At 43.5% G+C, this 13571-nt stretch overlaps 1 long non-coding RNA gene across 1 annotated transcript; it reads left to right on the top strand.

The window, feature by feature from the left end:
* Positions 1 to 2648: 2648 nt before the first annotated feature.
* Positions 2649 to 4457, top strand: LOC139827693 (uncharacterized). Its single transcript, XR_011738610.1, has 3 exons — positions 2649 to 2902; positions 3187 to 3393; positions 4236 to 4457. It is a non-coding gene; the product is annotated as an uncharacterized lncRNA (long non-coding RNA).
* The last annotated feature ends 9114 nt before the right edge of the window (positions 4458 to 13571 follow it).

Genomic DNA, 13571 nt, shown 5'->3' with positions numbered 1-13571 from the left:
TTTAGCAGACATTTACACCATACCTTTACAAAAAAAGAAAAAAAAAAAAACAGCCTGAGAAATCACAAAACATGCCAGAGTTACAGTCAGAAAATGGCATTAAACTGCTGCAATAATTAAATTTTCTTTCCCCCCATGTATTTAAAATTACTTTTCTGAAAATGAGGAAATGACTTACTGTCTGACCAAATTCTTATTTATTGAGTGTTCCAACAAACAGAAAAGTTTTGGCATATTTCTGCGCAGCATATGGACTCACTTGGTAGCAGACCCTGCTTTGCTAATTTAATGCATTATTTAATTATTCCACAGTGGAGATGTTAAAATATTTTTCACATGCATGTGGTGACATTGAGGCTTCCACACTAAGCTACTGTGAGTAGCCTAGGAGCATTCATTCTTTCTGTCTGTGTTTTGTGCATACGAAAGGTGTGAGGAAATATGGAAATACATCCCAGTTATGTAAGTTTGAAACTGAACATCTGACTCAGGAGAAGGATTTCACTGTTACATTGTTTGTCAGACCTGTTTCTTTTGTATAAAAGAGAGTGAGAGATGAAAGGTGCTAATACTGCCTGAAATAGTTATTTTAATACATTTTTTATTACCTGGAGCTGATAAACAGAAATCATGGTTTCAGTCCACTACTCTCCAATAAGAAAAGCAATTAGTGGTATTTACTCACTACCCTGCAGTCAAGTACAACCACATTATTACATAAAGAGCAGAACAATGACATGAAGAAAAATTTCCAAGCCCGTCAGAAATGTAAACTACCTCATTATGCACAACAGCAACATGTTGTTACCAGTTCAATTTTCTCTCCTCTTCCTTTTCTGCCTTGTGCTTCTTACATCCTTTACTGTAATTTATATTACGTTAAGCTATTAGCTCATTGTAGCAAGGAATGTTTCTTACCATGCTAACAGATTACACTTCCAGTGCTAAGATCAGTGTATTTAGATACCATGGGAATGCAAATAACAGCTAGGATACAAATGGGTAAAGGTTTTAGTTCATCCCTTAGCCATCACACATTACTGTGCTGGGTGTTAGGGGTGATATTACACTAAGACCTGATCTACCCCTTTCAGCTGAGTCAACATAAAAATGGGTCAGATCAGAGATACCGAGCATCCTATACAGGAGAGCTGCCAGTACTGGGTGCATATAGCACCACATAAAACATGGCATGCACAGAGTGAGCGTTCCCCGGTATACTTTCTAGTTTCCAGCTGTCATCAGTTTAAGCATCCTCTGAATCAGAAGCTGTTTCTATAGCTTTCTGTTTAATAGCCTTAAGCTGGCTCTTGCCTAGTCTTTTTTTCTTTTTCCTATTTATATTTTTTGCTTCCATAAAGGTTCTCCTGTAGTAATCAGTCCTCTGATGCCATTATGTCTCACACCTGGGTTGCATGTTTTTGCATGCACATTTGATGGAAACTAGTGCCAGGGATCTTCCTGGAGCTTGAGGAGAATCATAAGTAGACGTGCATCTTGCGGGGAAAATGTCAGCGCATTTCTCAGCACATCGACGTGAGGGCTGTTACCACTGTTCTCCCCCTCTGGCCTGTTGTGCCTGTTGCTGACACAAGCTACTGCAGCTGCGGGCATGCAACTGCAGGAGCTTCAGTCAAGGACTGAAACCGAGAAAATACCATTTTGAAGGAAAAGTAATTTCACCACAGGTTAGATTGGTGTAACTGGAGCGCCCTGCACTCTCTGCTGCCACAGCATGACACAGGAGGCATCATGCTGCAAATGGACACTGGCAGGACAGCATAGGAGGAGCATGACATCCTGAGCACTGCCAGGAGAGGTGGTTCATGTGAGTGTGGGTTGGTGGTGAGGGAGGCTCTGGTGCTGCAGGTTTCATTCTGCAGTTCTTGCTCAGCCAAAACTCGGCTGTTCTGACCAAGGATGCGGTCGTGACTGGAGGGGGAGGGCAACAGCTCTTGTGTTGCTGCACATATCAGGCTTTCTTTTGGATGTCCTGTCACAAAGTTTTCAAGTGTTTATTAAGGCTGCTCTTTTGTATATAGAGAGTCAGTGCATGCACACACACATGCACACACTCATGGACTTTAAAAGCAACAACATTGCTTTGCTTCTCTTCAGACTGATGTAATATTAAGTAAGTCACTTAAAACACTCACTGTTTTTTCCTCGTTTTCTTACACCTGAGCTGACAACCTCAGAACTAATTTTTAGAACCAAATGCAAAATAAAATTGCATTATTTGTGGAATCAGGCCTTAAGTATTTCAAATGATCCCTTGAAAAGTATTAGGAATACATCTGGCCAAAAGCTGTCTACGTATCATCAGTCCTCTGCCTCTGCAGCAGACTAGAGCACGTGCTCACCTCACATGGCAGTGACACTCTTCTCCACACTAGTGAAAAATATTCAGAAGAAAACAAGTAATTCTTTTAGCAGTGGAAGAGCTGAGGAGCATGTTCTGGGCACGGCCTGGGCTCCCTGTGTGAGTGGGAGGAAAGCAAAGGCTGTGCACTTGCTTGCTACCTGGGCACAGCCTGTCCAGTGCACCAAGTGAGGCTGAGGCCCCACAAACGAATGAATCAATGGCTGTAAAACTGAAGTCCTTATCACAGCAAGTTATGGATGAGGAAACAAAATCAGCCTGTGTTTGCAACTTTCATCTTGGCATTTTCCAGTATGTATGTTTTTGACTTTGCATGTTTAATTCTTTTTCTTTGTAATCTACAGCATGTGTGTTTTCCTTCTGTTAAAAAGATAAAAAGGCAACCTGATGGGTCATCCTGTGGTATTTTTCAGATCCAAGTATAACAGAGGTATACCAGCAGGCCAGAGGCACTATACTTGTTTGCACTAGTGCATCCACAGCAGAGATAAAAGTCCAGGTGTCACAGCTTTTACCCAGGTACAAGGCCACTGTATGGTGGGGGGTGGTGGTGTTTGCTTTTTACCTGTATCATTTGTTTGTTTATCAGCATTCTCTCTTGGATGGACAGTACAACATATCTATCTAGTCAATACTTCCTCTATCTGGTTCAAATCACCTTTCTCTGCATAAACACTAGGCACCATTTGTTCTTCAAAACACTGTAATGGCACTTTCACATCCCCATCCAGGGCTGGCTTTGTGTCTTCTGGGCCGCAGCATAAAATAACTGCAGTTCTGAAATTTCTTCCTTTTCTTTGCAGGTTGCCGATCTGTTGACAATTCCAGAAGAGGTGGACAACTTCAGGACCATACAGATGTGCCATGCAGGGGTGCTGTGTTTGGGTCTCAAAGCAGCCATTCCACAGCCCCTGTTGGCAGCTTTTCTCTCCAGAGCTCTGGTGTGGGTGACATGAGCCATGGCTGCCTTGCTGTCCTAGAAAACTACCTTTGCCCATGCCTGAAGTCAGGTCTGCAGCTGCTACACTCATTCCTGGTCCCATTAAATCGACCGCTTTGCAGTGTACCCGCAGTTCATTTGCATGCACATTGGCTATGCCCTGTGCATAGTAAAGTGCTCTAAAAGAAACCCAGACACCTTCCTCATCCTGCCTGGCTCAGGAAATGTGAGCACAGAATCATGAAGGAGATTGGGGTGTCCTAGGGTGCAAAGGGAAAGGGGGGCTGACCGACATGGCCTGCCAGGTTAACATGCCCTGGCTGCGTGTTGGTATAATGCTCTCAGGGCTGCTCACGCAAAATAATCCCCAGGCAGCTTCTCCGGCTGAGGAGGCAGATAGCTTTCCTGTCCTGTGGGCACAAATCACGCCCTTAGCCAGTTCTGACTCTTGCTTACAACCTGAACTACCATCAGTGGGCATAGTTATCCAGACACCAGGACTGTCCTCTCTTAAAATTGTGGCTCCATTTTAAAGACAGCTTTTGGAAGTGGTTTTTCTTGTTTGCTTCTGAGCATTGCACCCCCCCAGGGAGGAATGGGCCGCAGTTCTGGATTTATATTAGGCAACAGTTCCTAAAAATGAGCAGTGATCAATTTGTGAAGGTGAGGTTTTTTCCCAGAATCACCATTTGGTAAGCACCCATGAAGAAGAGCTACCAGAAAAGATATGCATTTCTAAAACAGAAATTTGGATGATGTTCTGTGGTTTGCACCTTGCTCTTGGATGGTGAAAACTTGACTGGAGCATAAGGCTCATTGTCTAAGTGAGAGAGAGTCTGAGAGCCAGGTGTTTTCCTACATGCTATTGTATTTTATTTGTAATCTTGATCTCCTTCACCTCTTCCCATCCAGGATGGACCAGCATCACTGGACTACTTTACTTGCAAATTGGTGATGGATTTTGAACTGACAGGTAAGCAAGAATGTCAGCAGGGTGAGACTGGTGCAGAGGTTTCTTCACCTTCATGCTGGCTGGAGATGATGCGCCCTACCCCAAGCATGAACCAGCATCTTATAGATATCTTCTCTTGTGCTCCCAGCGTGGTTTAATGTACATTGGACAGCACAAACACTTTGTAAGCTCAAAGCAGTTCTGCTTACCGATGCTCTTGTGCTGTATGTGGTACATGAGGTTCAGTTTTATTATCATCAATAATGTTGTCTCTGCTTGTTTTTGCCCATTACAAAGAATGTTCTGCTGACTAAAGCCAAATAAAATGGTTTGTATCATTTCACCTAGTTAGCTGCAATAGCTTTGACATAAATCCTTTGTGATTTCCTTATAGCATAACTTTTGCCACCTTCTTAGACTTCCCAAGCAGAGCTCTAGCACAAGGATTTTGACTGCAACATAGGAAGTGAGTTCCCAAGTATTGCCTCAATTGGTTTGACAAAGAGGAAAAAGAAAAAAAAAAATCCCTGTTCTACTTTGCCTTAACTGACAGTATGTAAACCTGTGTCAATTAAATGGCTGGTGCTGCCACTGGCAGCCAAAGATGAGAACATTGTGGTGGAGGCGGAGGAACCAGGCTCAGTAATACAAGCTTCAGTCAGCTTTCTCTTATGCAATTGCAATATGATTTATCACTTGAGTTCCTCCATGACTACTCCTTCAGCTAGCACGCTCTCCCTGCCTGAGGAAATTCTGTTTATACAAACAAGGTCTGTGGAGTATCGTTACTAAGCTCCAGTTACTCAGCGAGGAAGTTGCACTTGATGAAGCATGTCCTTAGGGTGTCCTTGAGACACTTTCTTGGATGACACACTTCATCTTTCCACACTCCACTTCACAGGAGCATTCATGCATTGTCCAGCTCAGCCACATGCTTAAGCTACCTAGCTTACATTGATGTAAGGTAAGTCATTTTAATGACGTGTGAGCAAACTTTCAAGATTTTTTTTCATCTTATGATGTCTGTACTGAAGAAGAGTTGCTGTTGTGAAGAAATCATAATTATGCTAGCAAGAATACTTATCTAGCATAAAGTGGTTCTCCACTACAGGAAACTTTTTGGAGCCTCCACCAAGTTTTTAATATAGTAGCAGCTTTTGCTTTTAATATGGCAAGGCTTCCTAAAGTGCATGTTCTGAGACACAATGTCCCATCCCACCAGGTGGGATTAGGGATGAGTTAACTCTGAATGTGACATGCGCCCTGTCTCACCAGGTGAGATCAGGTGTGAGTTAACTCTGGGTATTTCTGTACAGTAATGCAAAGTGAATCACTCGAGGGGTCCAATTCAATTATGAATTTACTAAAAGCACTTGGTGGAATATAAATTACAGTGATTAGTGACTTGGCAAAAGTGTATTAATATAGCACAAAACAAGATTTTAGCAGCAGAATTTACAATGATGTTGCCTTTATATGTTCAAGAAGAAGGAAAAGAGAGAGAGAGAAGGAAAACTAAGAGATCAGAGAGACAAAGAGAGAAAGATATCACTGCTCCACAGGTTGATCGATCCCGTGACATTCTCTGGAGGAAAATGGACACATTAAAGATTTTGGTACACACAACCACCTCATGTCATGCATGAGGTCGTTTTATAACCCAGTTCGTTTACATGTGAGATAGAAGAGGGTGTTTTGTCTCCTCCCTCTGTTCGCTCTTCATGCTAATTAGAAAGACTCTTCTGGAAATGGGTCTGGGGTCTTCAAACTAGGGGAAAGTTCACAGTACTGACGAGAAGTGAGCTGCTGTCAGGTGTAGGTGTTGGTTTGTGGTTTCTTCTGGTAGTTAGCTGTCTGCCAGGTGGTTCATCTCTATCACCCCAATTAGGCCACGAGGCCTTAACATCAACACTGTTAATTGCCTCTATCTTAAAAATCTTTTGCAAAACCTTGGGAAAGAAAAGACAAGGTGTCTGCCATCTATCTTTTCTGCCCAAAGTATAAAAAACTAGATGTTTAAGGCATAATATCATGTTTTGTTTTAATTGGGATGTGGGGAGTGCTTCAAGGTTGTCACACATGAGCAACTCATTACACATGTCAAATACCAAATAACGAAGAAAAAAATTTACTCTCAACCTAAAGAGAAATCTAGTGGTCCAGCCACAGTCTCATAAATCATTCTTTAGACCTGTACTGCCCATCGAGAAATCAAAAGTCATGAATTAGCCCTGTCCTGCTCTCTCCAAACCATGGCTTAAAAATCAGACTTTTTTTTTGTGGTTGAAAAAAGACAGTCTAAATTTTTTTGTTTGCCTTGTGGTAACTTGAGACTGTATCTCATACTTGGATCATGTTTTTAATTATAATTTTAAGTAATCATGATGGCTGCAGATTTCCTGTTTAAGGAAAGCCATGATTCTGCCACATCTGGCTCCATTTGGGGTAAAGAAACAAATTTTCTTACTCTGCTAAAACTGCAGTTTTTGGGCAATAATCTATAGAATCAGGTAATACATTGGATTGATTGTGAAATTTTATCTTCATATGCTTTTCCATTTACATTTTTGTTTCTTAAAGCCTCTTGGCAGATAAATATTTTTTCCCCCCTTGCATTTTGGATTTTTCATCTCAAATGGTGTTTCTACTGGAGTGCTTCAGAAACAATTTTAAAAGATTTTGGTACCCCACAATCTATGAGGACTAAAAATGCAGCCAAATTTTCTGATACAATAGCAGAAAACTTAGCCCGAGAGCTTTATAAAAAGGCCATAGGAAATTATCAGATAAACTGAAACATCACAAGTTTAATACAGAACAGACACTTTAAATGTTCTCATAGCTGAAACCTGCACAATTGGACTGTTGTGAATTAAAAGTTTGGCTCTCTGATCATTTTAAAAGAAAAAAAAAAAAGAGCTGTGAGTCCTTGCAATGAAGTATTTCCAAATTTCCAGTATCATTTTTTGGGGGAGTTTCCTTGACCAAGTCCATAATCCTTCTTTTACCCTGGGATTTCTGTGATCTTTCGGCATTATCCTTAGAGGCACTATACAAGTAATCTTGGCTACATCCACACTGTGAGGGGAAGAGGATGTAGCGAAACACCAAAACCATGTTCTCTTGACTTCCCACCAACCTGGTGTCAGCTGTGGGCTGGGCACACGTGTCTGCCCCAGGCTGGAGGGACAGGCAAGTGGGCTGAGTCCCTGTGTCCCCCATGCCCAGCGTGGCCAGGCTCTCCTGGCCTCCACAGGGCACCAGGACATCTGTGCGAGTACATGGGCCATGGCTTGGTCATCAGAGCAATCCTGAGCTGCCGTTCACTGCAAGGTCAGCATCTTTCCATGGCTATCCCTCCATAAAAAGTTATCTGGCTTTAGCGCATAGAATCATAGAATAGTTTGGGTTGGAAGGAACCTTCAAAGCTCATCTAGTCCACTGCCCCTGCAGCGAGCAGGGACATCTTCAACCAGATCAGGTTGATCAGAGCCACATCCAGCCTGGCCTTGAATGTTTCCAGGGATGGGGCATCTACCACCTCTCTGGGCAACCTGGGACAGTGTTCCACCACCCTCACTGGAAAAAATTTCTTCCTCGTGTCTAGCCTGAATCTCCCTTCTTTCAGTCTTCAAACCTCTTGTCCTATCACTCCAGGCCCTGCTAAAAAGTCTGTCCTCATCTTTCTTACAGGTCCCTTTTAAGTACTGAAAGGCCACAATAATGTGTCCCCAGAGCCTCCTCTTCTCCAGGCTGAACAAACCCAGCTCTCTCAGCCTGTCCTCACAGCAGAGCTGTTCCAGCCCCCTGATCATTTTTGTGGCCTCCTCTGGCCCCTCTCCAACAGCTCCATGTCTTTCCTGCACTGAGGGCTCCAGAGCTGGGCCTGTTGTACCAGTGGTTTTAGATACAAGCCTCATTTAAGAATACACAGGCATGCCAAAGGGTGCTTTATCCAGCATGGCCTGGGGAGAAGGGGGATGCTCATATAACTTCCCGCGAGGCTGCTTTAACTCTGTTGGTAAAGCACTACACTTCAGGAGCATAAAATTGCAGAGAGAAAAATAGCTCGGAATAAGGAATTAGCAAAGCTGATATTTCTTCAAAGTGCTCCCTAGAATATACGTAGGCACAAAACCTGTGTGTATGCTATGTCTAAATTTGTAGGGGATGGGGATCTGGGGCATCTGCACATAAGATATTATCACCTGCTGCCTGCAAGGCAAGCACACCGCCCTCACATCTGAAGGCCCAGTTTTGTCCTGTGGTTTCCCCAAACACCCTTCCTCCCTGCATCTTTGTGTGTTGCTGTTATTCAAACAGGAACTGTTGTCGTGTTTGCAGCCTTTAGCAGACGATGCAGTTCTTTTATCTCCCTTTGGCATCTCCCTGCCAGTTGCCAATGCAGCCAGGTACACATCTGAGAGCAAATTTTCTAGGACAGCATTGTGAGGCAAAACACTTTCCCTATTTGTTTTTTTTGTCTCCTTTCATCCTAGCTCACCTTGCTCCCTTCTCTGAGCTCTTTTTTATATCATCCACCCCCTTTTCCGGTCTCCGTCTGCAAAACCAAACTGGTACTTGCTGCTGGTGCTGGGACCCTATGTAGGTCAACTCATGTGAGTCACGAATCTGAGCTGCAGTGGCCCTGCAGCTGCTTCTTGATGCAGGCAGGCAATTGGTCTGATCATCTCTTGTGACACTTGCCCCTGCCTCTCTTCTGCTTCTTTGACAGATACAAGTGCCAACCCTACCTGGCTGAAAGCTGCACAAAAATCGCCATCTCGTCAGGCCAGGTTTGTTCGGTACCTCCTTCATGACAGCCATGAGCACAGAGCTTGTTCTACTGCTGGGAAATGCTTCTGCACAGCACTGTTTCAAGCAAAAGTCGCACAGCCCACAGGACCACAATTTAACATGTTACTCAGAAATGTTCTGTGCGTGCAGATGGAGGGAGAAGCTGGTGTGTGCCAGCTGTGAGATTGCTCTGAAAGGCAAAACATTGTCCACAGTGGGACCCCTTACCCTCTCCAGAGCTGCAGGTCCGTACAGTAGCTACTTCACCAGTGCCATCACCAGTGAAAAAGATGTTGAATGACACAGAGCTGTCTTCCTTGTCATGTTCCTGCTTGACTTGCTTAGGCACTTAAACTCCTGCAAGCCCTCCACCCACGGCTTTGTAGGGCCCTCAGCACTGAAAATCAGTCTCAGAGAATGACCCTCAGTCCCCTTCCTACCAGTTTTCAGTAACAGAAATGGAAATCACATCCAAGTCTTCATCCCCATCAGAAAACTTGGTCACAAGGCTGTCCTACCATTTCATATGCTGCTTTTATTTTTGAACCCTTAGACCCATGACACATCCTCTACAAAGGTTAAATTCAAAATTAGCTGCACAAGCACAGAAAGGAAAGTCTGTCTCTCAGCATTCGCTACAGTCCCCAACCCCCTCCAAAACAAAATGGAAGTGTCTCTGCTTCAAGGCAGCCTACACAACAGCAAGCTGCAGGAGCTGTAAACTGTTATTTTAGTTCCCAATGAAAGTAATTACTATAGCAACCAACATATCCGAATAGCTTTCTGGCTGCTACTGACACACAAACGATTTGCGCACAAAGGCACATGTGAAATGTACTGTGTAAAGTGTTCTCGGGTAGCTGTGTTTTTTTAAGAGCTTTTTAAAACATGTGTAACTGGCTCCTGATAAATGACTGACAGAACCACAAACAATTGTACTGTGCCATGATCCTAAAATAACCTAATCAATGGCTCAGCATATTTGCCCCTGAAAAGATGAAGCAAAAAAAAAAGGCACAGGCTCCACTTTAAGCCTGTGTGCAGGGAAGTACCCGGCACAGATGAAGATACATTAAATAAACAGACAATGAAATGGTGAGGGGATTGTCTCCCCTACTGTTCCGTGTACTGATGCAAACTCTCTGCAGGCTTCAGTACCAGCTCATCCCTGCAGGCTTACACAAAGTTTGCTGGTAAAAGGGGATTTAATTACAATCACGTAATGCTGGAGGGTGTAACAAGTGATGTCTGCGTTCTTTTCTGTGTCTGTGCAGCAACCAGCACTGACAAACCCCATCTGCAGCTGCAGTGCTGATATGTTACCGTTGAGATCAGTGAATAAGGAAGCTTCTTGGGCAACAGCAAACTGTAGTCATTGGCCATCGCTTAAGTAGCTTGTGATAGTAGGTACTGTATGACAGAGAGTTTTGGTTGTCTCTAGCCTTTTAAGCAAAGTCACTTTGTTTTGGATTAAAGAAAAGCATCTGAAAAAAGTATAAAAATAAAGCATCCATAAGAAAATAGTACAAGCACATGTAAAATCCTATGCCTTGCTTCTACTTTGCAAAACGATAGCTGCCCTGTAACACCTGGAATTTCTAAGCTGCTGATCCCAGGGAAATATTCTCCTCTGTAATTCTTCTCATAACAAGTTCATTTTCTGATGGCAGTTGACAGTGCATTAAATGGCTCCCTCTCAAATTAAAAAAAAAAAAAAAAAAAGCCAAACTGTTCTTTTTTATAGTGTGCCTTTTTACTAGCTTTTTGGTGGGGGAAAGACAGGACCATTCACTCACAGGCTCACTTCCCAGTTCGCCTTTGCTACTAAACAGAAATTCCTTGTCTGGTTTAGAGCTAGGGCCAGGCTTCTGGGCAGCTGCCTTCATGCCATGCCTTTGCTATACCTGCAGGGTCACTGGCTGTGACAGGGTGGATAAATCCTTGCTCCTCACAAATGTTTTGGGCTATGGGTTGCAAAAGGCTGATGCAGTACCTTTTCAGTGAAAGCGAGGAGAATATGGAGGGGAATACGCTACTTGTACAGAGCCACAAGGCAGAGAAGTGAAAAGAAATTCCTGGAGATGTGCAGCAAGTGTTTCTGAACACTCACTGGCTGTGGAAGTGCCCTGATGCCAATGTCAGGAACATTCAGGCCCAGTACTGCAGTTTTCTTCTGGGAAGAAAAGAAAAATCCAAGGAGCTTGCATTTGGCCCTCATCATAATAAAAACTCAGTGCCACAGTGAGTAAGGCCTGAAACAAACTCTATCTTAGGAAAATGAATGACCAAAAAGAAAATGCAGTGTAGTGAGATGCCAAACACAACTTGCTTGTATTCTGCCTCTTCCCCTTGTCTGCCTTCCCCATTCGCCAGAGGCACACAGGTAAGATATATGCAAAGGCAAACTATGAGAAATCCTCTAGGTAATGAAGCAGGACTCTTGAAATACCTTGTTCAGATCCTGAAGCTGACGTTGCTTCACTGCCCTTACTGTATTGTGCAAAGAGTCCATCTTGTACAAGCTGGTTTCTTTTCTGATTTGTCAGCTTGAGAACTGGGTGGATGGTACATGAACAGATTTGTCTGTGGTATTGCTTTTGCACCTGCACAGTCTTAGATGTCACTGGGGCTTGAGTGATCTTGCACCTGTGAAGCTATATGAGAAAATGGAAGAGTATGCATAACTACTGTATCAGACAAAGAGCTGGTTCTGGATATTCTCTGGTGTGAATCAGAGAAGTAAATAAAAATGGTAATTCCTGTTGTGGTTAAAAAACCAAACAAACACAACAACAAACAAACAAACAAAACCACAAAACACAAAAACCAAAACAACAACAACAAAAAAAAACCCAAGCCACCACCAACCAACCAAAAAAGCCCTTAATGAAAACCTGTTTTTGTGAAGCAGAAATGCTTCCTATGTCTGGAGAAGCAAGTTAAGAGAGATGTTGAGGGAGCCAAGGACTGAGCTTCTGGGAATGTTTTCCATGTGAAAACACTTAATGAATGGGTTATAAATGTCGCTTCCCTCTCTCCCACCTGCCAGGAGCTTTCCTTGCTCCAGAGTTTGTGCTGCTCTGTGGCAGGTTTCAAATGGGAGCTGGTATTGATGAGCTGTAACAGGCATGTTTACTTGCAATGCTGTTTTCAGACAGAGAGCACTAGTTGTGAAGGTGCAGAAGGAAACAGTGGAACAGCATTTGCGTTACACTGCAAACACGAGGCTGTAGTTAACAAAGTGCAGGTTTCAAAACCACCTCTGCTCATCCCCGGATGGGAGGTTTTGTTTCTGTGTCAGCTCGGAATCCATAGTTTGTCTTGTCTAAAGCTGATTTGCCGTGTTGGAAATTAATATTTAGCAATCACTGGCTGACTGAGGATTTTTGGTGGTGGTTCCTGGGATTATTGTTTTTTTTAACAAATTCTGAAAATGGGCCCTTACAAATATATAACAATATCACATTGTAGTGAATTTCTTTTACCTCACATTTGAGCCTTGCCAAGAGACATCAAAAATGTGCATATACATTACTTAAGCATTGCTAGGGTTTTCCCACAGCCTGAAATTGCCTGCAAAGACCTGACACAGACAAAAATCGGTGATATTTTAAAAGATGATGATTTTTTTAATGGAGTCCAGGTCAGGGCCATGTGAATGTGACTTTGAGAAAAACACCTGGCCAGCAAATGCCCTAAGCCAAATTTACAGTTTTGTCAGAAGGAGCTAGACCTGCCTTGTGCCTCTTCTCGAGGGGCTAAAAGTGGGGGGGCATAAAGGGACAAAACTGCATTTAGTCATGACATACTTTGCAAGGGTCATGAAATCTGTGATGGTGTCATGGCAGTGGGGGAGAAGGGTTGTTTGTGGTGGTCCTCTGTTACAGAATCACAGAATGGTTGGGTTTGGAAGGGGGGTTTGCTAAAGCACGTTCACCCAGAACAGATCACACAGGAATGCATCCAGGCAGGTCTAGAATGTCTCCAGAGAAGGAGACTCCACAACCTCTCTGGGCAGCCTGTTCCAGGGCTCGTTCACCCTCAAAGAAGTTTCTCCTCATGTTCAGACGGAACCTCTTATCCTTCGGTCAATACCCATTACCCCTAATCCTATCATTGTGCACCACTGAAAAGAGTCTGGTCCCATCCCCTTGACACCCACCCGTGAGATTTTTATAAGCATAAATAAGATCCCCTCTCAGCCTTCTCTTCTCCAGGCTGAACAGACCCAGCTCTCTCAATCTTCCCTCATAAGAAAGATGCTCCAGTCCCCTAATCATCTTTGTAGCTCTCCACTGGAGTTTTTCCAATAATTCCGCATCCTTCTTAAACTGGGCAGCCCAGAACTGGCCACAGTACTGCAGATGCAGCTCACCAGGGCAGAGCAGAGGTGGAGAGAAGTGGAGGAGAACATCCTTTGACCTGCTGGCCACACTCTTCTTAATGCACCCCAGGTACCATTGGCCTTTTTGGTCACAGGGGCACGTTGCTGGCTCATG

Source organism: Patagioenas fasciata, chromosome 3 (genome assembly GCF_037038585.1).
Source record: "Patagioenas fasciata isolate bPatFas1 chromosome 3, bPatFas1.hap1, whole genome shotgun sequence".
NCBI classification, from domain to species: Eukaryota; Metazoa; Chordata; class Aves; order Columbiformes; family Columbidae; genus Patagioenas; species Patagioenas fasciata.
Note: the sequence above shows the minus strand (reverse complement) of the source record. Positions and strands in the feature narration are given on the sequence as shown.